The sequence below is a fragment of the Thalassophryne amazonica genome, chromosome 10, assembly GCF_902500255.1.
Source record: "Thalassophryne amazonica chromosome 10, fThaAma1.1, whole genome shotgun sequence".
NCBI lineage: Eukaryota > Metazoa > Chordata > Actinopteri > Batrachoidiformes > Batrachoididae > Thalassophryne > Thalassophryne amazonica.
In genome coordinates, this window is record NC_047112.1 from 107,407,715 (window position 1) to 107,432,499 (window position 24,785).

The 24,785-nt window shown below is 41.9% G+C and overlaps 1 long non-coding RNA gene across 1 annotated transcript; it reads right to left on the reverse strand.

Moving 5' to 3' along the window:
* Positions 1-971: 971 nt before the first annotated feature.
* Positions 972-14,868, reverse strand: LOC117519504. The gene is made up of 3 exons (XR_004563308.1): positions 14,858-14,868; positions 8,947-8,950; positions 972-1,050 (listed from the first exon to the last, which is right to left on the reverse strand). It is a non-coding gene; the product is annotated as an uncharacterized LOC117519504 (long non-coding RNA).
* Between the last annotated feature and the right edge of the window lie 9,917 nt (positions 14,869-24,785).

Below are 24,785 nucleotides of genomic sequence, written 5' to 3' on the forward strand. Positions count from 1 at the left end.
TTGTGCCTTACAGTTTGAAAAATTTTGATCAAACAAAGCAGCAGTCTCTGAGCCATTCCTAAACAATGAAAAAATCAACGAGAGGGTGGGCGACTCCTCACTCAAAGACTGCCCACAGGCGAATGACGTAACCGACAGGTGTGAAAAAACTCTCGCATGCCCACGAGGGTTCAAGCATGTCTGATGTAATCACACGTGATTCAAATCCATATGGTTTTTGAAAAAAATAATAAGGTCGGATACTTTTCTAATAGACCTCGTATATATACAATTTAAATTGACATTTTTCCTTTATAACTTGGTGTATGTTAAATGTGATTCTTTAATTATTAATGCTTTACCATGGTGAAATATTTTGGTTCTAATCAATGGTTTGTTTTAAGAAGGGTTTCAAAAACTTGTATTTGTGGTAGTTTAAGAAAACCCTAAGAACAAAGTGTGTGACAATATATTTAATGTCTTTAAGTATTTAAATAATCTGTCCTCTCTCTGCATCTGGAGTCTTTGACTTTCTCTGGGTGAAATCACACACCAAATGGGAGGAGTTTAGTGACATAGAGTCCACTTTAAAAGTTCCAGAACAGAGCTTTTCGCTCTTCTCTTTCTCTTGTTTTACTCTCTTCTCTTTTGCAAACACTTATTTTTCTTTATGGCCTAACATGCCCCAGTTAGCTAAAAGCTACCACGTGGCTTCATCTTTTGTTTCATGACTATTGTAACTTGTGATGGCAATGTGCATGCCTGACAATTCGTTTTTAAAGCTTGTCAAGTTTTTCACTTTTATAGGACAACTTCCTTTCTTGTAATTTTACAATGATGCTTCAAGCTTTTAACTTTTAAAAAATTACAAAAACTTTTTATCCTTTCCCGTAAGTTTTTGAAAACACCAGCGTACCTTTTTTAACAAACACCTGAACCTTTATCTGTGGGGTCAAGAGAATCAAGATGGACCTGTAGAAAACCACTTGTCTGTCCTGCTGGCAAACCAAGCCGAATCCACGTGTGGTATCACCAGGGAAAACCAGCGGTTCAACCTCAGAAGCAGGCAAGCTTAGGCCGAACCTGGCCCATCAATGACTGAAGCTGATCGGGTCGTTCAACATCTTCAAAGCACCAGCTAAGTGACACGTCAAAGGTTCCACAGGGCTTTGTTAAGTGGTACATGGTGACTTCATACAGTTTTGTTTGACAATTGTCTTAATAACAATAATACTCATTGGCGGCCCCCAAATTCATCACTAAATTCCAATCAGATTTATTCACTTAATTCCTTAAACTTTGTTTCACTGTTTTCTTTCAGTGTCTCATGAGTAACAAAATGTGTCCATAATAAAACAATTTAATCATTGGTCCATATTCTCAAATGCCAGTAACCTGTTTTTTTTTTTGTATAGTTCTAAATAAAATGTAAATATCCCTGCCGTGGTTTTATTGTGTGCAGGTGGAAACAGTGTTCATCAGTCGTATCGTAGAAGTTACAACTTTTAGATCTGAGATTGATTAATAATTTGAGACTGATCAATAATTATTGATTAATGATTACTAATTAATGTTTAAATTAAAGTTCCTATGGGGTTAAAACGTAGGTGGTACCCCCAATAATTTTGAGGTAATTAAATATTCCAATTAAATATTGTGTTACTAATGAGACGTGACTTACCTTGCTCCCTATAAGGAGGACATTTCAATATTAAAGATTAATAAATCTTAATATTCAAATTCATTACATTTCTTGTCCACCCATTTGATCCAAATAATTAATAAGTCTTTGTCGGAAAAGAAATTCAGTGTCTCTTGCGTGATTATTTTCTGTGTTAACTGAGTTGTTCTTTTCAGGTCCAACTCTGAACAACTCTGACAGTCTTAACTAATTTATTTTGGTGCCCGCTGATGAGGCTCAGAACAATTTTGATCTGAATAATGATTAAATATTTAAACTTGCTACATCTTATGTTGTTGTCGTGTGTAGCAAGTTTAAACTGCAAATTATTTTTGATTATGCTACAATGTGCTTATACAGCCCAGTCTCACGTTTTTTTTTTCGTGCTACCGTCATGAAATGAGTCACATTTTCATCACAGGGTTTTTTTTTAAACTCAATATTCCTAATCCTACTCCTACCCCCAACCCTAATCATAACCAGCCCGACCCCGCCCGCTTCACTTTTAATTTTGTGCAGCCATCATGAAAATGAATTAGAATGAATTTGTGCTGCTGTGACAAAAATGAGGCGCTTTTCGTCACATATCACGAACCAGTAGATTAATGTATATTTTGTGTACTGAATCACAACTTGCGGTGAGACCCAGGTTAGCTTATATTTGGATGTCATAGCATGATGCGAATGACAGTCTATTTATGAGGATGAGATGTCACTTCATTTCAGGTACTTCCCCAGACAAGACCAGCACCCATTTACAGATGGCTGGACTGGGTTGATTCAAATGAAGTGTCTTGTCTAAGGACACAGAGGGAAGTCAAACCCTGGTCGATGTGTTGGTAGCCTCCTTGTGTCCTCCCATGACTGTTGTGTGGGGCCGCTGAAGAGGAGGTACTGCTGGCACACCACCACTAGAGGGCGCCCTGCCTGGAGTGCGGGCTCCAGGCAACCGGAGGGCGCTGCCGCCTTACAGGAGCAGCCAGGATGACAGCTGTCACCCATCACTGGAGACAGCTGATTCCCAATCAATAAGGAGGTATATCAGCAGGACGGCATCTCCACCTCATTTGCCGAGATATCGCCTTACCAAAGAGGTAACTGTTGGGTATGTTTCTCCTCCAAACATTCTTTAAAACCTTGATAAGACAAACAGAGTCAAGAAACACCAGTGAGACAGAAGTCAAATTAATCACGCGCGGAGTGCGGCCAGGCTGTACACCAAGCTACACTAAAGTTTGGCCTGTGCTCCCGCTCTTTTATATTAGAGAAGCCCTCATTACATCATAAAACTTGTCCTAAGGGGGGGGGGGGGGGACAACGCGAGACAAGTTTCTTCCCGTAACATAAACACATACGTCAATAAGTGCAGCTGTAAGGAAAACAGTTTCTTCTTTTACTCTTATCGTCGAAGGTCAGCACATCTCGTTCGTCTGTTGCAGTTATCAGCTGTTCTGCATCTGCCTGAAGTGTCCTGTCCTTCACACTCCTTCACACTAAGCATCACATCACAACAGTCAAAACAACCTTCAGTTCTCTTACTCCCAGTTCAGCCTGACCCCGTCATGCTTCACTCCCAGTCGTTTAGCGGCTACAAAAACAAGTTGTATAATAATAATAAGTACATCCAGCTCTTCATTCCCAGGTTCAGATTGACCCCAGCATGCTAAAACAAGGTTGAATAACACGTACAGTCTCAGGGTTAGGTGCAAAACAGCCACAACACCGTTCTCATGAGAAAGAAGACAAAGGTACAAATGTTTAACAGTGATAATCATATATACAAAATCTTTACATTCCCCTCCTGTTTATCGCCTGTTAAACATACAGTAGGCATCACCCAGCTTAGCACTTCTTTTTTGAGATTTTCACTAAGAGGTTCATCATGGTATGTTCTATAGGCTTACACCCCAGAGGTGATGTCATCATTGTCACCATCATCGGTGTCTGGGTCATCATACTTCCATTGGTCTGGGTACAGGTCATGGGAGTCATCGTCCTCCTCGGTGTCGTCTTGCCCCAGGAGTGGATATGATGCTGGTCCCCCTCCTGGTCCTGGACTTATTGCTGTGGTTATCATTCTATTTACAAGGCCTCTGAGACATGGAATACAACAACATCCACACAATGTTAGAATTGCAGCAAATACTGCTATAGACACTAATAGTGAAGAAATCAAAGACCTCCATCTTCCCATCCCTTCCAGCCACCAATCCCAGCCTTCGGTGTTTACTCCACTGTGCTCTTTCATCTTCCTGTTCAACGTCCTCAGCCCACGATGGCTTGAGTGAGACTGCCGTCTGCAGCCGTGTTGTTGGGAATGAATGTGCAGCATTGTTCTCCGAACATGGCACAAACACCTCCTTTCTCTGCCAACAACATATCCAGAGCAATACGGTTCTGGAAGGCCATAAGGGACGTGGCTTCTAACTGTGAATGGACAGCCTTAAATCCTTCCTCAGTCCAATTTCCTAATTTCTGTACATTGTAGTGGGGTTCTGTACATTGACCGTTGGGGGTTTTTTCATAATTATTGTATGGCCTTGCCTTGCATAATAATAATAATAATAATACAATAATAATTCATTATTATCAGGTTGTCCTAAAAGTTCCCTAAAAAGCCTTCAGTTGGTTCAGAATGCTGCAGCTAGAGTACTGACGGGGACTAGCAGGAGAGAGCATATCTCACCCGTGTTGGCCTCCCTTCATTGGCTTCCTGTTAATGCTAGAATAGAATTTAAAATTCTTCTTCTTACTTATAAGGTTTTGAATAATCAGGTCCCATCTTATCTTAGGGACCTCGTAGTACCATATTACCCCATTAGAGCGCTTCGCTCTCAGACTGCGGGCTTACTTGTAGTTCCTAGGGTTTGTAAGAGTAGAATGGGAGGCAGAGCCTTCAGCTTTCAGGCTCCTCTCCTGTGGAACCAGCTCCCAATTCAGATCAGGGAGACAGATACCCTCTCTACTTTTAAGATTAGGCTTAAAACTTTCCTTTTCGCTAAGGCTTATAGTTAGGGCTGGATCGGGTGACCCTGGACCATCCCTTGGTTATGTTGCTTTAGACGTAGACTGTGGGGGGGTTCCCATGATGCACTGTTTCTTTCTCTTTTTGCTCCGTATGCATCACTCTGCATTTAATCATTAGTGATTGATCTCTTTTTCCTGGTTCTTTCCCTCAGCCCCAACCAGTCTCAGCAGAAGACTGCCCCTCCCTGAGCCTGGTTCTGCTGGAGGTTTCTTCCTGTTAAAAGGGAGTTTTTCTTTCCCACTGTGGCCAAGTGCTTGCTCATAGGGGGTCGTTTTGACCGTTGGGGTTTTCATAATTATTGTATGGCCTTGCCTTGCAATGTGGAGCGCCTTGGGGCAACTGTTTGTTGTGATTTGGCGCTATATAAGAAAAAAGTTGATTGATTGATTGATAGGGTGTCTTTATGCATTGCATCACGAAGTTTATTCAGCTCTTCCAATGCGTCCTGCATATCCACTGAATGAATGGAGTCTGGGATGAAAGTACAGCATGTTGTGTTCAGCAGAACACAAACTCCTCCCTGTGAACCAGTAAGCAAGTCTAAAACCATGCGATTTTGCATCACCATGGTACGTAAAGCATCTATTTCAGTGTTTTGAGCTGCTAGTATTTTTTTAGTTACATTCATGAACAGACCCAATTGATAATTCAGAGTTTCAATCATTAATGAATTTTTTCCCACTCCTATCCAGGGGAACAATGAATGTGCTATTTTATCTCCTACAGACCACAATTTTTGGTCCTTTGGTACATCCGAGCCCCACATGTGATTATGTGGTAACACATCTGGGTATATCAATCTCCTCCGTCTGGTGCTGCCATTCTTCTCTGTGGAGGTCCTTGGCACTACCACATATGTATGGTCAGTCACCTGGGTAGGTGCACACACACCACCCCAATTTGGTGGGAGACTCATGTACAGTCTGGAACCACAAAGCCAATAGATGTCATCATACACCGGAGTACCATTTACAGGTGGTAGCAAAAACTTACTATCATAAGCACATGATTCATCCGTTCCCCATGGACAGGAGCCTGTATAATTACATCCCCGTCCAATGTGATGAAGATAAGTACCATCCACATATTATGTTTTGGTTAGGCTTAAATATTTGATAAACATACGTTTGGGTACACAGACGTTTCTTAATTTTACCTACAGTTTTATTCCCTGTCCCGTAAAAGCAAATTGGGAATGGCCGTTGTGATGACAATTTAACGTGATGATATTTATGCGTTTCCTTCAGTCTAGTCAATGGAGCAGCACTTGGGCACGCTTGTACGTCCTCTGTTGAAATCCCTATCATATAAGTGGTTTGCACTGAGGCAAGTGGTGTTAGAACTGCCCCCGAAATACAGTTGATTATGCATCCGTATGATAAGACATTCTGTCACCCTAGCAGGGTACGGTTTAGCCGTCAGAGCTGGGTGTGTTGAGGATATAGGTATTTGCGAACAAACATAACAATTAGTAACGTAATTCCATAGCCAATAAATGAACATATCTGTACCACATATTAGTATGGTATATATGAGGGTGTCCATCTGTCTCATTCACATTATGAATAAACCTCTTCTGACGTTGCTTGCGTTGTTCTCTGGCTCGGTCCACAGTGAGCTGCAATTCTTGGGTCAACCACCAGGCCAGGAATCCGAGGAGCACGAAACACACTAAGATCACAACGCACCGGCTGCCCTACCAACAGTCCGGCAGCGGCGGCGCTGAGCACGCCGCTCCGGGGTCTGCTGTAGTTCAGTCATGATTGCTAGGATACAGTGTTGTTAACCAACCTCACCTAATAGTGCAAGGATCTCCCTGCTTCACTGGCATTGAGACAATCTATTGCTAATTAAATAGACTCCCTTTGTAGCCAGACTTCCCCTTACACTGTGGAGGCAGCCAACACACGCTGTATCTTACAGTGATGTATCCACGTTGATCTCTCCGCTATCTTTACTGCAGTTGGTGTTGTTAACAGCAACTTGGTATGGACCTTCCCAACGAGGACTGGACCAGTTCTTCCTCTTAATCACTCTGATGAACCCCAGTCTCCTGGCTAGACTACTGGAAGGCCGTCTGTGGAAGATCAAAATTATTCGGCAGTAAATGTGTTTAAGTTATCTCTTTCTGTGTTAATGTCTTTTTCATAAAATTGCTAATGTTTGTTCCTCATCTGCTGTTTTAGTAGCCATGTCAAAATTGGTAGACGATATGGTCGTCCATAAAGTATCTCAATGGTGTTAACCCTGATGGTGTTGGTGTTATTCTCATATACAATTTTACTAGGTCCAAACATTCAATCCAGGTTCGTTTGTCTCTTCTATACATTTCCTTAATCTTATTTTTATTGTGCCCTTTGTCCTTTCACTAATCTGCACTGTGTGGATGATAAGCACAATGATTTTTGAGATTAATCTGTAGCGCTTCTCCTACGTATTGCACTATTGTATTAACAAAATGCGCTCCATTATCTGAATAGACTGTTTCTGGTATTCCAATCGTGGAATGATGTCTTTGCACATGTTTTAGCCACTGTAAGTGCATCTGCATGTTTTGTGGGGAACAATTCTACCCATTTTGAGAACGCATCAATTATGACTAAACAAAATTCCTTCCCTTCATGTTTACTCAACTGTATATAATCCATATGAATCACTTGAAAGGGATATTGTGGTGTGGGGAATTTGCCTCTTTGGGGTCTCAAATTGCCTTGTGAATTGTGTTTTGCACATGTCATGCATGCTCTACAATGCTGTTTTGCATATGCATCGAACCCATAAAGACAAAAAATAGATTGCAATTGCGATATCATACCCCCTGATGAGACATGCGTCACGCCATGGCTCATAATAGCTGCCCATTATAAACATATTTTTGGCAATATGGGTTCTTTTGTGGTCACACGTACAAATCATTTGCATATGTAGCTCCTTTAGTTATCCACATTTGTTTTTCTCTGTCAGTTGCCTGCTGTTGCATGTCAGCAAGGAGTGTACGACCTAAATGCAAATCTGGAGTGGTTTCCTGTACAACACAAATAGAAGCTGCTGCTGCCTCTTTTGCTGCTCTGTCAGCAAAATCATTTCCTTGTGAAACACTGTCAGAGCCTTTGGTGTGAGCCGCACATTTGCATATAGCAATTTGCTTAGGCAATCTCACAGCCTTCAGTAGTGCAGTTAGGAGAGTGGCATGAGTCACTGGCTTTCCAGATGATGTCACCATTCCACGCTCTTCCCACAGTTTTGCAAACACATGCACTGTGCTGAAAGCGTACTGGCTGTCTGTATAAATTGTTACAGCCGTACCTTTAAACAGATAGCAAGCTGCAGTTAAAGCAACTAATTCAGCTGCTTGTGCTGAAAATGACGATGGCAATGAAGCAGAGTCCAATACTTCTGAATTTGTGACAACAGCATATCCAGATTGTGTTTGTCCATAAGCATTTTTAGTGGAAGAACCATCCACATACACAATTGTACTGTTTGGGATGGGTGTGTCCCGGAGGTCCGGGCGTGCTTTCGTACAGACTGTTGCTACATCAAGACAATTGTGCGGCTCACCATCCTCAGGTAAAGGTATCAATGTGGATGGATTCAATGTTGTACATCGCTCTACCGTAAGGTGTGGTTGTGATAATAGCAAGGACATGCACGAAAGATGTCTTGCTGGGGACAAAAGGCTCATGTTTGTCTGCAACAGAAGTGCAGAAACTGCATGTGGAACTTTCAGTGTCAACTGATGGAATAGAACAACATTACTGCTACTTTGAACAGCCATAGAGGCTGCAATAACAGCTTGTACGCATGATGGTAGAGCACTTGCCACTGCATCCAATTTAGATGAGTAGTAGGCAACTGGCCTCAATTTTGAGCCATACACTTGAACCAAAACACTAGTCATGAACTTATTCTTACAATCAACTGTTTGAATGAATGGTTTACTATAATCTGGTAGTGCCAAAACTGTGGATGACACTAATGTTTGTTTTACTTTTACAAAAGCTTCCTCAGCATCTCTGTTCCATTCCAACACGGTTGACATTGAAATATCATCCTTGTACATCAAATCAGAAAGTGGACTAGTCAATTCTGCATAACAGGGAATCCATGCCCTGCAGTAATTAGTCAGTCCAAGAAATGACATCATCTGCTTTTTGGTCTGTGGTTTTGGAGCGTGCAAAATTGCTTCCTTCCTGTCAGACAGGATCGTGCGCCCTGTGGCTGATAATTCATGTCCTAAATATTTACTTATCCCTACACAACTGAACTTTGTTTTTACTCACTTTGTGGCCATTATCAAATAAGAAACATAATAATGCTACTGTGTCAGTTATGCAGTTTTCTCGTGTGTCAGAGGCAATCAAAATGTCATCAACATACACTAATAGTTGGCTATCTGCCGGTGGAACGAAATTGGCTAAACATGCTGACATGACGAGAATAAATAGTTGGACTCTCCGCGTAACCCTGCGGTAATCTGGTAAAGTATATCGTTGTCCCCTAAAGGTAAAAGCAAACCATAATTGACTATCTGGGTGCACTGGCACAGAGAAAAATGCATTACTTATGTCAATTACTGAGAAACTATTAGAATTTGGTCTCAGCGAATTTAACAAGGTGTGTGGATCTGGAACACATGGTGCTCTTTTAATCACAGCAGCATTTACTGCCTGCAGATCTTGAATCATTCTCACCCCCACTGAGGGCGGAGCCTTTTCACAGGAAATATGGGTGTGTTACATGGTGAATCTGGACATGGCACTATTACTCCTGCTGCTAATAAATCCTCTATTACTGGCCTGATTCCTTCAATTGCATCAGGTTTCAATGGATACTGTCTTACACATGGTCTGTATTCTGTTTTTGGTCGTATAACTACAGGTTGTGCATTTTTTATCAGTCCTACGTCTGAAGGACCTGTTGTCCACAATCCTGATGGTACCGAAGAGAGAAGATCATCTTTGTCAGGACTCAACTGAAACACTCAGGATTGTGAAGTGGACACATCAATATGTGTTCCAGCTGTCAGCACCAATGAGACATTAACTGGCACTTTATACAATTAGTTGATGGACTGAACTCCGTTCGTGGTCCAACTCTGCTCCAATCAGTGGCTGACAAAGCTGTTATGACTGTCAGTCCCAATTCTTGCCATTCTGTCAAATATGGCTTACAAAGTGACACATGCAAAGGCATACCTGTGAATCTCAATTTTAAAACGTCTTCAGTGGCACCTGTCACTGTTATGACAGCTGTTGAGTTGCCATCATGAATCAAATCGGTCATTGTCAGCTTTACAGGTGAAACGTTTTTCAATTTGTTTTCATACACAGGTGTTCCTGGCAATATGCCACTGTGGACCATAAATACACTCTCAAATCTGCATCTAACTCTGTCATGATTCTCCTGCTTTCTGTGTTGTCCTGGTAATTTCAGTGTAATTATTTTTGGTCCTAACACACCTTTGCACGTGTAATCATAGCTTCCACTCTTGTTTTCAAGACTAGATCATCATGTGTCAGTGGTACGCCTTGTTGGTCTGCAGGATTCCAGTCTCCGCGTATCTGACTCCATTTAGGGCCACATGGCTTTCATCCACACTGTTGGACTTCAGGTCCATTAAGGTGGTAAGAATTTCTAATGTTTTTCTATATCCTGCATAAATCCCTCGATATCGACATGTGGCGATGGTATCATGTCGACTGCTGCTTGATATCATCAGCATTCCATGTTCGATATACGAGCATGGTTGATCGATGTCCTGCTGTTCCTGCACGAGGATTTGGTACTTCTATCATAGGATAGGCACCTCCCTGGTCACTGTGTTCCACCATGGGAGGGGCTGTAGGCACTCTCGCTTGACTGCGTGTTTGTGGTTTTTCTGGTTTTTCTGGTTTTTCACTTTTTACCTTAGGTTTTACTGCCAAATCATACTGTGGTGGCGGTACATTGTCATCCTCTGATAGAGAGGGATATAAAGGTGTTGTTGTCACCGCGATCCAGCCGGCGGTGGTTGTTGAGGCTGGTCTGGTTCTCTGTGCTGAATTATCACATCTTCTTCTGCCTTACCTACAGCTTTCTTTTCCTTGCTTCTCTAATCGTCGCTGCTCTGCTCCCTTCTGTCTGTTCTCTGCTTCCTCCTCCCAAAATGCCACTAATCTGCCCCTACTTTCTGCATCTTTTTCTCATCACCTTTATGTTCCTGTTCTAACTCCTTCTTTAGCTTCTGTATGCTGATCAGGTTCAGTCGTCCGTCAAAGTCATGTTTATTATCCAGGTCTCCAATTTCTTTGTTGCTTTTGGATTTTTTGCTTCCATAAATTTCCAGTCGTCAGTTGATACATTTTCCTTATTTTTAGACGTCTTACCCCCCATTTTTATTATCCCTTGTTATAATTGGACTTCAGACGGGGGCACACCTAGGGTGTTCTAAATCTGAAGTTTTCACTTCTTGGACGTGACAATTAATTTGCCGTCGTGTGGTGATTCCTTTCACCCCCGTAGGAAGCGGAATCACTTGCCTTCGCTTCCACACGCACGGTTGTCACTAACGTTGTCCAAAGTATTACACTTACACAGTTATTATTTACACTTACACAAAACACTATTTACACCTTACAGAGTTTAGTAGCTACTCTGCACTGTGTTGGTATATGGCATAGAGAACATAAAGAAGGAATCATATCCTTAAACCTAGTTACAGCGCTTTCTGAAAGACTTCTAGTGTAATGAAACTTATTCCCCACTGCTGGGTAGTCCATCAGAGTAAATGTAAATGTTATTAAGAAATGATCAGACAGAAGGGAGTTTTCAGGGAATACTGTTAAGTCTTCTATTTCCATACCATAAGTCAGAACAAGATCTAAGATATGATTAAAGTGGTGGGTGGACTCATTTACTTTTTGAGCAAAGCCAATAGAGTCTAATAATAGATTAAATGCAGTGTTGAGGCTGTCATTCTCAGCATCTGTGTGGATGTTAAAATCGCCCACTATAATTATCTTATCTGAGCTAAGCACTAAGTCAGACAAAAGGTCTGAAAATTCACAGAGAAACTCACAGTAACGACCAGGTGGACGATAGATAATAACAAATAAAACTGGTTTTTGGGACTTCCAATTTGGATGGACAAGACTAAGAGACAAGCTTTCAAATGAATTAAAGCTCTGTCTGGGTTTTGGATTAATTAATAAGCTGGAATGGAAGATTGCTGCTAATCCTCCACCCCGGCCCGTGCTACGAGCATTCTGACAGTTAGTGTGACTCGGGGGTGTTGACTCATTTAAACTATATTCATCCTGCTGTAACCAGGTTTCTGTTAGGCTAAATCAATATGTTGATCAATTATTATATCATTTACCAACAGGGACTTAGAAGAGAGAGACCTAATGTTTAATAGACCACATTTAACTGTTTTAGTCTGTGGTGCAGTTGAAGGTGCTATATTATTTTTTCTTTTTGAATTTTTATGCTTAAATAGATTTTTGCTGGTTATTGGTAGTCTGGGAGCAGGCACCGTCTCTACGGGGATGGGGTAATGAGGGGATGGCAGGGGGAGAGAAGCTGCAGAGAGGTGTGTAAGACTACAACTCTGCTTCCTGGTCCCAACCCTGGATAGTCAAGGTTTGGAGGATTTAAGAAAATTGGCCAGATTTCTAGAAATGAGAGCTGCTCCATCCAAAGTGGGATGGATGCCGTCTCTCCTAACAAGACCAGGTTTTCCCCAGAAGCTTTGCCAATTATCTATGAAGCCCACCTCATTTTTTGGACACCACTCAGACAGCCAGCAATTCAAGGAGAACATGCGGCTAAACATGTCACTCCCGGTCCGAATCAGGTGCGCTTGCATCAGCCAAGCTTGAACCTTCGTGCGCCTGCGAATTCACATCTTCTGCCATTTCTGTAGTAGTCAGACAATGTCCCGAATCAACACAGCGTTCACTTTGGAAATGATCTGGTTGCTTCAGCCTGTCGATCTCCACTCGGAGCGCGGCGCACGGCGCGCCCTCCGCCATTGTGTGCCGTCTTTAAACCGGTTGTAACACTCCTTAATCTGTGTGATCCCCATAGAATTGTCCCTGAAAGCCATCTGAATCTTCCGAATGGTTTCCACCTGGCTGTCTCTCACAGTTTCTGGAAAAATTTGATACAGCAAAGCTCCAAATCATTCAGACATTTTCCTCACAATGAAAATCCGACGAGGGGGGTGGAACCACTGCTCACTCAAAGCGTGCTCACAGGCGAATGACGCAACCAACAGGCGTGGAAAAACTCACTCATGCGCACGAAGGTTCAAGCTTGGCTGATGCAAGTGCATATGATTCAAATCCATATAGTTTTTTTTTTTAAATAAAAAGGTCGGATAGTTTTCTAACAGACCTCGTATGAAAGTCTTGAGATGAAGGTACTTTAAATAGACTGACATGAGTTGTTAATGATAAACTATTGTCGGCTTTAATGGTACATACGAGGTCTGTTAGAAAAGTATCTGACTGTTAAAGATTTTGTATATATGTTATCACTGTTAAACGTTTGTACATTTGCCTTCTTTCTCATGAGAACGGTGTTGTGCTGTTTTGCACTTCACCCTGAGAACGTACGTGTTATTCAACCTTGTTTAGCTTTGTCTTCTTTCTCATGAGAACGGTGTTGTGCTGTTTTGCACTTCACCCTGAGAACGTACGTGTTATTCAACCTTGTTTAGCTTTGTCTTCTTTCTCATGAGAACGGAGATGTGCTGTTTTGCACCTGTCTTAATGCAATCCTGAGAATTCAATTTGTTTTGACGTTTGTGATGTGGTGTTTAGTGTGAAGGAGTGTGGAAGACAGGACACTTCAGGCAGATGCAGAACAGCTGATACCTGCAACAGACGAACGAGATGTGCTGACCTGAAGTGTTCTTCCTTACAGCTGCACTTATTGACGTATGCGTTTATGTTATGGGAAGAAACTTGTCTTGCGTCATTACCCCCACCCTTAGGACAAGTTTCTTTTATGTGATGAGGGCGTCTCTTAATAAAAAGAGCGGAAAAGCAGGCCAGACTTTAGTGTAGCCTTGGTGTACAGCCTGGCCGCACTCCGCGCGTAATATTTGACTTTCTGTCTCACTGGTGTTTCTTGACTCTGTTTGTCTTGTTAAAGGTTTTAAGAATGTTTGGAGGAGAAAATACCCAACATTGACTGGGGGCTCGTCCGGGATCTCAACAACACCGGAGGTGTCCGGCGGAGGTCGTCAAGTCCAGACGTAAATCCTTGGCCAAGGTCTGATCGATCGATTGATCGTGTCTGCAATTGTCGACCACCGCTGGCATCGTCTGGTTGACGAGATTTTCCCGAAGAAGACAGACAGGAAGTCGAGTCAGTGAGTAAAATTTCTTTGTAAACAGTACTGAGTGAGTGGTGATCAGATCACATAAAACAGTTAAATTCCGCAAGCGATGATACAGAATCGCCTGTTAATGCAAAGCAGTTAAACTCTGTAAGGAGGGTGCGGACTCCTCTGTTTATATACACGTACCGGTAGGGGATAAAAGTGATCACATAAAACAGTTAAACTCCGTAAGCGATGATACAGAATCGTCTGTTAATGAAACACAGTTAAACTCTGTGTTTAACATCTTACCACCTTAATGGACCTGAAGTCCAACAGGTGTGGATGAAAGCATGTGGCCCTAAATGGAGTCAGGTACGCGGAGACTGGAATCCTGCAGATCAACAAGGCGTACCACTGACACATGATCTAGTCTTGAAAATAAGAGTGGAAGCTATGATTACACATGCAAAAGGAGTGTTAGGACCAAAGATAAATTATACTGAAATTACCAGGACAACTCAGAAAGAAGGAGAGCCATGGACAGAGTTTAGGTGCAGATTTGAGAATGTGTTTAGGGTCCATAGTGGCATATTGCCAGAAACACCTGTGTATGAACAACAATTGAAAAACGCTCTGATCCAACATTCCAATAAGGATATAAAAGCTTGGATACAGAAACATTGGATTGGATTGCCTACAGGCACATTGGAAGACACACATACACACTGCTGTCATGCAGGAGAAGTCTTAAAACAGAAAAAGACAAGAAACAGCGACAAAGGAGTGTATGTAGCACATGGAGATGATGAAATATATTACCAGCAGGGCAACTTAAGACAGCAGAAGCAGTGCAAACGCCCCAAAAAGCCATGGCAAAATAGACAAGGTGGACAGCCACAACGTCAAGGACCATGGCAACCACAACAGCAGGGGACCACGTGGTGGCCCTGATTTGTTGGAACTGTGGAAGAGAGGGACATATGTATAGAAATTGTCCAAATCCACCTACTGAGGGAGCAGCAGGGAGAATTCCACAACGGAATAATCCTCCGCAGCCACAGTATCCACAATGACTAGAATCCATAATCCATGATTCCATATCAGATAGGCAGTCTGAATCTGTATGTATGGATCTGTGTGCCTTGCTGGGAAATCCGGTACCAAAACCAGAAGTGACTTTGTTGGTAAATGGACGACCAGTGACATTCCTTTGTGATACAGGAGCATGTAGAACCACATGTAATGACAACATACCTGTCCATCAATTAAGCAACGAACTCTTTAGGGTTCGCTCTGCAAATGGACAAACATCAGACGTCCCTATCACCAAACCCATAACGTTGACAGATCCATTTGGCCTGACGTGTACTATGTCAGTGTTGAGCATGCCACAATGTCCAGTTAACCTCCTAGGACGAGACGGATTGACTGCATTGGGCTTGTCCATAATTGTGGAACAAGGGAAATTAGTTGTTGAACGCACAGGAGGCGTTAACATGGTAAGAGAAGAAAGCGCTGACCCCACATTCCACTATTACTATACATTTGACATCTCAGAAGAAGATGCTGCAGGATGGGGTAAAGATGTCGTCTTGCAAGCGACAGCCCTACTAAAAAATCCTGAACAACAGATGTCACCACCTGACCTGCATGTCACAATGTGGCATAAAGATCCTCCAGGTCCGGATGGTGACTATGAAACTAAATTGAAAAATGTTTCACCTGTGAAACTGACAATGACCGATTTGATTCATGATGGCAACTCAATAGCCGTCATAACAGTAACAGGCGCCACTGAAGATGTATCAAAATTGAAATTCACAGGTATGCCATTACATATGTCACTTTGTAAGCCATATTTGACAGAATGGCAAGAATTGGGACTGACAGTCATAACAGCTTTGTCAGCCTCTGATTGGAGTAGAGTTGGCCCACGAACGGAGTTCAGTCCATCAACCAAGTTGTATAAAGTGCCAGTTAATGTCTCATTGGTGCTGACAGCTGGAACACACATTGATGTTTCCCTTCACAATCCTGAGTGTTTCAGTTGAGTCCTGAAGAAGATGCTCTTCTCTCTTCAGTACCGTCAGGATTGTGGACAACAGGTCCTTCAGACGTAGGACTGATTAAAAATGCACAACCTGTAGTTATAAGGCCAAAAACAGATACAGACCATGTGTAAGACAGTATCCATTGAAACCTGATGCAATTGACGGAATCAGGCCAGTAATAGAGGATTTATTAACAGCAGGAGTAATAGTGCCATGTCCAGATTCACCATGTAACACACCCATATTTCCTGTGAAAAAGGCTCCGCCCTCAGTGGGGTGGAGAATGATTCAAGATCTGCAGGCAGTAAATGCTGCTGTGATTAAAAGAGCACCATGTGTCCCAGATCCACATACCTTGTTAAATTCGCTGAGACCAAATTCTAATAGTTTCTCAGTAATTGACATAAGTAATGCATTTTTCTCTGTGCCAGTGCATCCAGATAGTCAATTCTGGTTTGCTTTTACCTTAAAGGACAACGATATACATTCACCAGATTACCGCAGGGTTACGCAGAGAGCCCAACTATTTATTCTCAAGTCATGTCAGCATGTTTAGCCAATTTCGTTCCACCGGCAGATAGCCAACTGTTAGTGTATGTTGATGACATTTTGATTGCCTCTGACACACGAGAAAACTGCATAACTGACACAGTAGCATTATTATGTTTCTTATTTGACAATGGCCACAGAGTGAGTAGAAACAAAGTTCAGTTGTGTAGGGATAAAGTAAAATATTTAGGACATGAATTATCAGCCACAGGGCGCACGATCCTGTCTGACAGGAAGGAAGCAATTTTGCACGCTCCAAAACCACAAACCAAAAAGCAGATGATGTCATTTCTTGGATTGACAAATTACTGCAGGGCATGGATTCCTTGCTATGCAGAGTTGACTAGTCCACTTTCTGATTTGATGTACAAAGATGATATTTCAATGTCAACCGTGTTGGAATGGAACAAAGATGCTGAGGAAGCCTTTGTAAAAGTAAAACAACATTAGTGTCATCCACAGTTTTGGCACTACCAGATTATAGTAAACCATTCATTCAAACAGTTGATTGTAAGAATAAGTTCATGACTAGTGTTTTGGTTCAAGTGTATGGCTCAAAATTGAGGCCAGTTGCCTACTACTCATCTAAATTGGATGCAGTAGCAAGTGCTTTACCACCATGCGTACAGGCTTTGTTGCGGCCTCTATGGCTGTTCAAGTAGCAGTAATGTTGTTCTATCCATCAGCTGACATTGAAAGTTCCACATGCAGTCTCTGCACTTTTGTTGCAGACAACATGAGCCTTTTGTCCCCAGCAAGACATCTTTCGTGCATGTCCTTGCTATTATCACAACCACACCTTACGATAGCGATGTACAACATTGAATCCCTCCACATTGATACCTTTACTGAGGATGGTGAGCCGCACAATTGTCTTGATGTAGCAACAGTTTGTACAAAAGCACGCCCAGACCTCCGGGACACACCATCCCAACAGTACAATCGTGTATGTGGATGGTTCTTCCACCAAAATGCTTATGGACAAACGCAATCTGGATATGCTGTCGTCACAAATTCAGAAGTATTAGATTCTGCTTCATTGCCATCGTCATTTTCAGCACAAGCAGCTGAATTAGTTTTTAACTGCAGCTTGCTATCTGTTTAAAGGTACGGCCGTATCCATTTACAGACAGCCAGTACGCTTTCAGCACAGTGCATGTGTTTGCAAAACTGTGGGAGGAGCGTGGAATGGTGACATCGTCTGGAAAGCCAGTGACTCATGCCACTCTCCTAACTGCCCTACTGCAAGCTGTGAAGTTGCCTAAACAAATTGCTATATGCAAATGTGCGGCTCACACCAATGGCTCTGACAGTGTTTCAAAAGGAAATGATTTTGCTGACAGAGCAGCAAAAGAGGCAGCAGCAGCTTCTTCTATTTGTGTTGTACAGGAAACTACTCCAGATTTGCATTTAGGTCATACACTGCTTGCTGACATGCAACAGCAGGCAACTGACAGAGAGAAACAAATGTGGATAGCTAAAGGCGCTACGTATGCAAATGACTTGTACGTATGACCACAAAAAACCCATATTGCCAAAGAATATGTTTAAATGGGCAGCTATTATGAGCCATGGCGTGACGCATGTCTCATCAGGGGGTATGATATCGCAATTGCAATCTATTTTTGTCTTTATGGGTTCGAAGCATATGCAAAACAGCATTGTAGAGCATGCATGATATGTGCAAACACAACTCACAAGGCAATTTGAGACCCCAAAGAGGTAAATTTCCAACACCACAATATCCCTTTCAAGTGATTCATATGGATTTATACAGCTGAGTAAACATGAAGGGAAGGAATTTTGTTTAGTCATAATTGATGCGTTCTCAAAATGGGTAGAATTGTTCCCTACAAAACATGCAGATTCACTTACAGTGGCTAAAGCATTATGCAAAGACATCATCCCACGATTTGGAATACCAGAAACAGTCTATTCAGATAACGGAGCGCATTTTGTTAATGCAATAGTGCAATACGTAGGAGAAGCACTACAGGTTAATCTAAAAATCATTGTTCTTATCATCCACAAAGTGCCGGATTAGTGGAAAGGATGAATGGAACAGTAAAAAACAGACTTAGAAAGACAATGGAGGAACAGGCAGACCATGGACGCATTGTGTAGATTTGGTAAAAATGTATATAAACATAACTAGTACCATGGGGTTGACACCGTATGAAACATTGTTTGGCAGAAAATATCGACTGCCATATTATGGACAAATTTGGAATGTACCTGAGGAAGCCAATTTGGCGGAATTACATGAGAAAAATGTTAGAAGGACAACGAGGGAGAGTTCCAAACACTGATGATCCCATTTCTCCACAGGAGGACCCTAAAGTGGTACCTGGAGACTGGGTGTGATAAGAAGCATCAAGAGAAAACACTGGCATTCACCTAATGGGAAGGGCCCTATCAAGTACTACTCACAACACCCACAGCTTTGAAATTGGGGAAAGAAGTACATGGATCATTTAACTCACTGTAAGAAAGTCATTTCTGCAGACACAGACAAACAGTAAGAACAGTAGGACAAGACTAGTAATAGTGTGTGAGCTTGGTGTTAAGATCCAGGTTAGACACGAAAGCTAGCAGAAGACATTAAGAAGCCACTGTTCTGAACATAGGTGTGCTGTAGTGTGCAGAAATGGCGAAAGAAAAAAATAAAAAGAACGGGGGTTTCTGGACCCCACGGACAGTCCTTGTTATGCTACTTTTCTTTTTTGAATTGGGAGTATTATTAAAAGCCATGAGCACGGACATGATAATAAGGATCACATCCGCAGATTGCAGAGACCAAAAGAAGTAACAAAGACCCCAGTCCGATAATCAATGCCACAGTACATAGCTGTGATAGGGAATAATGCATACCGATTTGGTGTACAGGCCTGCATTCCTAGAAATACTTCTGTGATCATCTCTGTACCATATAGTGCTCTTACCCATGGAATGCCGGATGGTGACAGAGGGACTAATTACGGAAATAGTTTCTCATGGATATGACCAACGATCAACAAGATAGGAGATGGGAAAGTTGGTAGCCGATGAATGGAGTAGATGGACACCAAGATGGGCACAAACCGAGTGGGCTAAGTACCAGAGTCAAAGTCTCAAAATGTATCAAACAGATGATAAGCTGTCTATAGTGGTGAATACCACAGAAAAAGGAACCATATTCCCACCTGATATAGAGGGAGACTGTTGGTTGTTCCTCCTTTGGGTATACAAACAAGGAAAAGACCCGTATTTTCCATTTCTTCCTCTGTGAGACAGATAGAGTACAGCAACCAATATTGACCGAATTAAGTACGTCAAAGGGGGTGTCCATACAAGCAAAGGGGGTGTCTGTACACAGGCACAAAAGACATGAAGGTAGATGACTGGTTCCTAGTAACTACAGGAATTAGTGGACAAAATAACAATTGGCTTTTAATGGCAGAACAAGCAGGACTAGCAGCAAAGAAGGACTGTGTTGTGTGTATGGGACCCAGACCTATATTACAGGTAATACCGGCAGCATTACCCAAAGACTGTCTGCTGACTGTAATGACACAGACATACATTGCGGTAAACAACAAATGTTTTAAGTGGGACAAGATCTATCCAGTGACCAAATTAACTAAGAATCAAACCTTTATTCTCAAGCAAAGTTGGGCATGCTAAACCATACATGTGTACACTTGACAGGGACAAGTAAGACTTTGGGTAGCTTAAACCACACCGCCTGGTGTAAGAATGTGGTCCATAGTACTCCCACATTCAAACCTGTCGGGAGGAGTGACGTATGGTGGTGGTGTGGGGATAACAGAATCTTTGACAGACTGCCACGAAATGTGTCGGTTATTGTGCATTAATATCATTATTGTTACCAGGTGAAGCCATACCCATGACCCCTGAAGACGTTACGACATATGCAGCCTCTCTTATTCCTGAAGATTGGCAGAAAGGCGTAGCCAGACATAGAGGTGAAAAGAGGATTGGAAAGGAGTGGGAAATCCAAACATATATCGACGCAATAGGAGTCCCCAGGGGAGTGCCTGACGAGTATAAACTGGTTAATCAAATAGCAGCTGGATTCGAATCTTCCATCTGTTGGTGGTGCTCAATTAATAAAACGTGGACAGAATAAACTACATCCACTACAATGTACAGAAATTAGGAAATTGGACTGAGGAAGGATTTAAGGCTGTCCATTCACAGTTAGAAGCCACGTCCCTTATGGCCTTCCAGAATCGCATTGCTCTGGATATGTTGTTGGCAGAGAAAGGAGGTGTTTGTGCCATGTTCGGAGAACAATGCTGCACATTCATTCCCAACAACACAGCTGCAGACGGCAGTCTCACTCAAGCCATTGACGGGCTGAGGACGTTGAACAGGAAGATGAAAGAGCACAGTGGAGTAAACACCGAAGGCTGGGATTGGTGGCTGGAAGGGATGGGAAAATGGAGGTCTTTGATTTCTTCACTATTAGTGTCTATAGCAGTATTTGCTGCAATTCTAACATTGTGTGGATGTTGTTGTATTCCATGTCTCCGAGGCCTTGTAAATAGAATGATAACCACAGCAATAAGTCCAGGACCAGGAGGGGGTCCAGCATCATATCCACTTCTGGGGACAGATGACGACAAGGAGGACGATGGCTCTCCTGACCTGTACCCAGACCAATGGAAGTATGATGACCCAGACACCGATGATGGTGCAATGATGACATCACCTCTGGGGTGTAAGCCTAGAGAAAACATACCATGATGAACCTCTTAGTGAAAATCTCAAAAGAAGTGCTAAGCTGAGTGATGCCTACTGTATGTTTTAACAGGCGATAAACAGGAGGGGAATGTTAAAGATTTGTATATATGTTATCACTGTTAAACGTTTGTACATTTGCCTTCTTTCTCATGAGAACGGTGTTGTGCGTTTTGCACTTCACCCTGAGAACGTACGTGTTATTCAACCTTGTTTAGCTTTGTCTTCTTTCTCATGAGAACGGTGTTGTGCTGTTTTGCACTTCACCCTGAGAACGTACGTGTTATTCAACCTTGTTTAGCTTTGTCTTCTTTCTCATGAGAACGGAGATGTGCTGTTTTGCACCTGTCTTAATGCAATCCTGAGAATTCAATGTTGTTTTGACGTTTGTGATGTGGTGTTTAGTGTGAAGGAGTGTGGAAGACAGGACACTTCAGGCAGATGCAGAACAGCTGATACCTGCAACAGACGAACGAGATGTGCTGACCTGAAGTGTTCTTCCTTACAGCTGCACTTATTGACGTATGCGTTTATGTTTATGAGAAGAAACTTGTCTTGCGTCATTACCCCCACCCTTAGGACAAGTTTCTTGTTTATGTGATGAGGGCGTCTCTTAATAAAAGAGCGGAAAAGCAGGCCAGACTTTAGTGTAGCCTTGGTGTACAGCCTGGCCGCACTCCGCGCGTAATATTTGACTTTCTGTCTCACTGGTGTTTCTTGACTCTGTTTGTCTTGTTAAAGGTTTTAAGAATGTTTGGAGGAGAAAATACCCAACACTGACCTTTTTATTTTTTTCAAAAACCTGATGGATTTGAATCACATGTGCTTGCATGAGCCAACCTTGAACCTTCGTGTGCCTGAGTGAATTTTTTCACGCCTGTTGATTACGTCATTTGCTTGTAAGCAGCCTTTGTGTGAGGATGGGTGGAGTCTCTCGCCGTTTTTTCTTTTCAAGGAAATGGTGTAACGACTGGAGCAGCGCGACTGCATCAAATTTTGCCAGAAACTGGGGGACAGCCAGGTGGAAAACATTCGGATTATTCAGATGGCTTTCGGTGGCTTTTCAGTCATGTGACTATCTGAGAAATTGTGGACGAGGTGAGCATGTCACATGTCCTGTGAGACTTCAACACGAAGGCGCTTTTGCTGTGCCATCAGCTTCATGCCGATGAATTTCGCTGCAACTCTTTTCATGGCAAAATCTTCTTTCACAGTGGAACGTGCCGAAAAAGTGCTGATGTCCACCTCTTCTGCAATTTCTCGGATAGTCACACGATGGTCCCACATCACCACAGCATTCACTTTGGAAATGATCTGGTCATTTCAGCATGTTGATGGCCGCCTGGAGCGCGCCGCGCTCTCCACCGTTGTGTGGCTGTCTTTAAACCGGTTGTACCACTCCTTAATATGTGTGATGCCCATAGGATCGTCACCGAAAGCCGTCTGAATAATCCAAATGATTTCCACCTGGCTGTCGCCCAGTTTCTGGCAAATTTGATGCAGTCGCGCTGCTCCAGTCATTCCGCCATTTCCTTGCAAAGAAAAAACGACGAGAGACTCCACCCATCCTCACACAAAGGCTGCTTACAAGCAAATGACGCAATCGACAGGCGTGAAAAATTCACACATGCGCACGAAGGTTCAAGGTTTGCTCATGCAAGCACACGTGATTCAAATCCATCAGGTTTTTTAAAAAAATAAAAAGGTCAGATACTTTTCTAACAGACCTCGTACATGTGGGTTTATTCAAGGTATTCATGAAAATATCAATGCTAAGTAGAGTATCAAGAACAGAAACTTCTTGAGATTGATAGATTTATTGAATGGTCAATGTAATTTACAACAACAGTAAATAATATGTTTGCTGCTGACATTAATGAGTGAAGCTCCAGCAAAAATAGTGCAATTTGGTGCACTTTGGTCACTTTTTCTTGGTTTAAAAACACAGTGGTATTTGACTCTTATACTGGAACAAAATATGTCTCAAGTCTTGATTTCATTAAAATTAATTGACTAAGTTTCCACAAATGGACTGACTGCATTAACTGGCATTAATTCTGCTTTCATTGTTTTCATTCTACATTTATCAAATTCTAAGTGTGTCTTATAAAACAAATTAATACTTTCTGCTTTTAGTAAATAATACACTTACTAGACATAATAACTAATGCCAATGAAAAGTTTTCTTTTTTGCCACTTTTAAGTCATTTAAAACTAATGCAATAGTTAAAAAATGTAATTAAAAAAAGACCATCACCAGATCAATACCACATATTAATGCTGAATACCACCACCAGACCAAATGAATTCTAAATAAAGTGTGAAATGCCATCACCAGAATGCAGGGCTTTCCAATGTAATATAAATGATAAAAATCATAACCAATGAATATACTTGTAGAGCATGTGCTTTAATTTTACCTCAAAATATTTTATTTTAGAAAAATATATCTTGTCATTTTGAGTGGTTATCTAATATAACTAAGACAAAGCCTTGGACCGAACATCGACGTAGATTGATATAAATATATCATGTCAATTGTATATGATACACATACGTAGTTCAAAATTACTTGGGTGTATGAAGGTCTCGACATGAAGGTATTTTAAATAGACTGACAATTTTTTTAATGATAAACTATTGTAGGCTTCAATGATACATACATATGGGTTTATTAAAGGTATTCATGAAAATAATATTTTTCATGTCGACGACATTAATAACCATGTCATTCAGGTCCTGTAGACTTTTTTCAGTAAAATGGTTCTGGAGAGCATGAGCATGGCTAAAACCCATCAGCTTCTCGGGGCTGAAGGGTATTAATGATAAAGCTTTTCTGGATAAAGAACAAAACATCCTCAAGGAACTAAATAGGACCATCAGACACGACCCAGCTTAGTTTGATACCATGGTCTGATTGATTGAGAAACTCCACAGACATTTGTTGAACAAAGTAATTGCAGCAGACTCAAGGACCTAATACCAAAGTCATGCACTTGCCACTTGAGATCAGTGTCCATGGCACACAGCCATGCACAATGACAGGAAGCACCAGGACCCCAAAGACTTTGACCTTTGCTCTCCTGCAAAGGCTTTGTCAATACAGGACACCTTAATTTTGTGAATAGAAGAAGTAAGTCCTATGAGGTTGTAGCAAAGATATCGTCATTTAGAATTAATCCAATAAAGTGTATTAATTCTCCTGCCAAAAAGGCTGATCTTAAACTGAGAAAGAGTGCTGTTACAGCTTTGACCTCCTGGTTCAAACTGGGGATGTCTCCAAAACCTTCCCTTGTCAGCCTCCACATTCCAGCAGAGCTACCCTTACTTCTAATTCAATTTTCTTCAAAGGTGTCCCTGAAACAACTTATCAGTGAAATTCCGGTCAGTGTAAATGTCAAAACCAGACTTCCCAGACCATGCCAGGATGTCTCCCCCTTT